Source organism: Dipodomys ordii, unplaced genomic scaffold, assembly GCF_000151885.1.
Source record: "Dipodomys ordii isolate 6190 unplaced genomic scaffold, Dord_2.0 Scaffold96, whole genome shotgun sequence".
NCBI classification, from domain to species: domain Eukaryota; kingdom Metazoa; phylum Chordata; class Mammalia; order Rodentia; family Heteromyidae; genus Dipodomys; species Dipodomys ordii.
This window is the reverse complement of record NW_012267312.1, coordinates 8,007,794-8,012,605: the sequence shown is the minus strand read 5'-3', so window position 1 is coordinate 8,012,605 and position 4,812 is coordinate 8,007,794.

The following is a 4,812-nucleotide window of genomic DNA, read 5'->3' as shown; positions in this document are numbered from 1 at the left end:
CACACACACACACACACACACACACACACACACACAAAGACACTTTTGAACTGAAGAAAAATCATCTAAGCCTGTTGTCTGAGATGGCATCAAGATAGCCAGGACTAATTTTAGAGAAAACCATAACAGCAGGAAAGCAGGTACATACACAAAGCAGACTTTACAACTATATCTAAAAAAGAACTTGGGGTATGGTTACAGCACATTGAATAGTCTAGAAGCAAACAGATCTGAGGCTTTCTATGGTTTTGTGAGGGACTTAAATTACCAAAGAAACCAATAGTCTGGTCAGAAAGCTGTGAGATTTAAAACAACTCCTGGGCAGGAAGTGAATTGGGAAAGTTGATATAGTCTCTATCCCCATCATTATCTCTCTGACTTCATTTCCTCCTTTCTCTCTTACTGCCTCCACTCCAAGTAGCCTCCTTACCACTTTTTTTCACATGAGAAACACACTAACATTTCAAATCCTTTGCCTTGGCTGTTTCCTCTGCTTGAAAAATCCCCCCCCCCCACACCCCCACTCCCCGGCAAACATCCATGTGCAAAATATACCATGAATCTCAGTGCCAGGAATAATGGAAAGAGCCTGTCTAGCTTTTCCCTGCAGCTGCTACTCTCCTGGGAAACCAGGTCCACTGTTGGTGGCCTAAAAGAAAAGCTAGGAATAACCTAATTATCCTGCCACCTGGTTCATGCAAGGACCTCTGATCCCCACAAAGTGCATCTAATCATTTCCAGGAGTTACTAAGGGTTGTCAAGAAGGAACTGAGGAACAAGTCCACTCAGTCTGTGTGAAACTTTTCTCTCAGATACCACAGATACTGCTGTTATTCAGATGGAGGTACCAGTGCTTCTGCCCTGGTACCCCCTGAGCTCATATACTGCTGAAGGTGCTTGGTGATCTGTGGTGTAAGAGGGTGAACAATTCTCTCCTGCTGCTGCTAAAGAAGCCCAAAGTAGTGGGTATAGTGGCTCATGCCTGTGATCCCAGCACTCAGAAGGTGGAGACATTTGGATCTCAAGTTCAAGGCCAGCCTGAGCTACCCAGTAAAACCCATCTTCAAGGGGGAAAAAAAAGGAATCTATAGCAGTTGTCAGATGGGAAATGCAGGCAAATGCAGCCTTAGGACATCTTGTAGCAAGAAGGGCCTTGACACCTTTCCACTACACTGGAACTGGAATTGCACTTCAAGCTGTTTCAGAAAACACATTTGAACAGCTAATAAGATGTTTGAAATATGCATTTTATGACTCAGCATTTTTACTATGTTATATCTGCCCTAAAGAAATATTCTGAAACCAGTACAATGAGACAGCAACATAGACATTAATCATAGAGCTTTTCTAATAGTGAATATATGCAACAGTGAAATAAAACATGGTAAACACATACTGGGAAATACTATACAACAGCTTAAAAGAATGAACTACATGTTACCATAAGGAATGACTTCTAAGACAAATTACAGAGTAAACAAAGCAAATTGCAAAAACATAGGTATGCTATGGAATAAATTCCCTACATATTATACCATATATATGAATATATATACTTCTTTAAAAGCTTATATAAGCTGGGCACAAGAAGGTCATCCTGTAATCCTACCTATCAGGAGGCTGAGTTTTGAGGCTCAATTCAAAGCCAGCCCAGGCAGGAAAGTCCATGAGAATCTTATCTCTAATTAACTGGCAAAAAGCTGGAAGTGAAACCATGGCTCAAGTGGTAGCATGAGTTGCCTGCTACAGGGCTACAATTCTAATGGGCTGTATTCAAATTTTCCCAATTGTCTAAAAAATGGCTTCCTACAATTGGTTTATTTGAATCAAGACCCAAACAATGTCCATATATTGTTTTGATTAATCTCTCTCCCTGTCTTTCTTTCTCTCTTTCTTTCTCTTCCTCTGTGTGTGTGTGTGTCTCTCTCTCTCTCTCTCTCTCTCTCTCTCTCTCTGTCGGTTGTGGGGCTTGAATTTAGGGCTGGGTACTGCCCTGGGCTCCTTTTGCTCAAGGCTAGTGCCCTGCCACTTTGATCTACAGCTCTACTTCCAGTTTTCTGGTAGTTAATTGGAGATAAGAATCTCATGGACTTTCTTGCCTAGGCTGGCTTTGAACCAGGACCTCAGACCTCAGCCTCCTGAGTAGCTAGGATTACAGGTGTGAGCCACCACCACACAGCTAATTTATATTTCTTAAATCTATTTCAATCTATAACCCTTCTATGGTTTGGATTAATTCTCCCCCCAAAAAACTGTATTGGAAACATGATCATCAATATAGCAATGTTAGGAGGTGGGGGGTCTCATTCAAGGTGATTAGGCTATAAGGGTTTGCCATTTTAGTAATCATTGCTTAATTCAATTATCATGAGACTGGGTTCATTGTCTCCAAAATTCCTGATAAAAAGATGCCTTTTGCTCTCTGGTCCTTTTGTTATGGGATGACAGAACTTTAAATAAAGATCCTTGATCTTGGACATCACAGCCTCCAGAACAGGAAGAAAAACCATGTCTAGTTATTGTAAGTTACAATCCACCCTGGTATTAAATGTAACAACATAAAACAGATTAAGATACTTTCCCTCCCCTTCTTCTCTTGGTCAGTGTCTTTTGTTCCTGGAAGAAAGCATTGTTTGTCCTGCAGAATGTTTCTTATTCTAAATCTATCTGTTGTATCTTATTAGTATCCTTTAACAGGTTCCTCTGTTCCCTTCATTTCCTGAAAACTGTTACATTGGAGGCTAGATTAGATTACTTCACTTTTTGGTGAGGCTGTTTCATAAGGTACTGTGTATTTACTTATTGGAAAGCACAAGTACCCCTCTTTGGAATGTACAAGGGGTTATTTTTTAAAAGTTTAAATATGGTAGATTCAAGAGGATCTCAAATAGTGTAATTCCTTAGAAAGCCAAAATCAAAGTTAAGCAAAATCAAACCCCAGGAAATGGGTACTCAAAAGGGGTGAGGTAGAGTTAAAGAGGAAAGGGATAGATAAATGAAGAGGAGAAAAGGGGGATAATGCAAACAAGAAGCCATTGTATTTCATACAAAATTAAGAAGATTGAGGGAAGGGATGGGTAGAGGAGGGATGATGAGCATGCTGAAAGAGGTGACATTGGTCATGATATATTGTATTCATAAACTTTTGTTAAATGGCAACTCCTTTGTGCAACCACTTCAAGATAATGATTTTCAAAAATGAGGCTTAGAAGTAGAGTGCTTGCATGTAGAAAGCCCTGGGTTCGATTCCTCAGTACCACATAAACAGAAAAGGCTGGAAGTGGTGCCGTGGCTCAAGTGGTAGAGTGCGAGCCTTGAGCAAAAGAAGCTCAGGGACTGCCCAGGCCCTGAGTACAAGCCCAAGGACTGGCAAAAACAAAAAACCAAAACAAAACTTGAGTTTAAGAGCTGGAGGTATAGCTTGGAGTTAGCTCTCTTGCCCAGCATATGTGAATCTGTGTAGGTTCCATCCCCAGAACTTCAATAAATAGATAAATGAATGAAGTATAAATTTGAAATTGAGGTTAAACAAGGTATTGTTTATGACAAAAGTCACAAATACTAAGCAAACAGCTTGATGAATATGTACATATTATACAGTTATGTAACTATCTACCACTTAGATCAAGATATAAAGCTTTTCCATAACTTACACTATTCCTTCATGAAATGGTGTTTTTCTGATTCTGTTATTCTGAGTTTGAATTATTATTATTATTAATTTTTTTTTGGTCTTGGAGCTTGAACTTTGGGCCTGGGTGCTGTCCCCAAGCCCTTTCACTCAAGGCTAGTGCTCTACCACTTTGAGCCACAATGCCACTTCCAGTTTTCTGGTAGTTAATTGGAGAGAAGAATCTCATTAATTTTTCTGCCTGGGCTGGCTTTGAATCTTGATCTTCAGATCTCAGCCTCCTGAGTATCTAGGATTACAGGCATGAGCCACTGGCGCCTAGCTGAGTTTGAATTACTTTTTTTATAATGAAGAATGTTGTCTGGCAACTCTGGAGGATCTGAAATACAGTTTTCCCAGGAAAGGCACGAGAAACTCTTTTATTTGCCAATTTTACAATTAGCAAAGGTTGACATCCTAGCAGCTGTGACCAATGAGTTTTATTCTTTTATTTTTTAGTAGCATTTGAATTCATGTAGTTTCAAAAGATATTGATGAATATATACATATGTATCTATCTATCTGCCACTTTCCAGTCATTCTACTTTTTGAAGTTCAATTTGTCCTACTATCGGACAGTAAGCGGCCCTTAGAAAGTTCATTCTGTGCGCAGGAGGTATGATGTCTGTGAGCTCTCAGTTCAAACAACAGTACCAGCAAAAAAACTGTCTCCTAAGTCCTTGGTTTATTTTTGACCATCCTGGAGTTTGAATTCAGGGCTTATTATACTTACCAAGCAGATGCTCTGTCCCTTGAAGGACACTTCAAGCCCCTTAGAGTCCTTAGTTTCCTCTCTTAAATGCTCACAAGCTAGGCTACTCTATGTTCATCTAATGTATATCCAGCCTTGGAACTGGAATTCGTCATGTTTCTAAGAAGTTCTTCATGTTTGCTTTAGATTGTATTTAATCACCACCATCCGAATGCTAAGTATTTATTGCTATTACAACTTTTTCAGGTCTTTTCAGTGCACAAAACTAGGAAAGATATTTTTTGGAAAAAGAAAAATAAGCTATGAATAAATACCATTTTCAATCTAAAGATTAGAGGATTTTCACTTAATTTCTTTGATCATGTATTTGTATCTCTTCTCTCACGTGTGTAATCTTGGTTGTTAATGATATTAACATAATAACCTATTG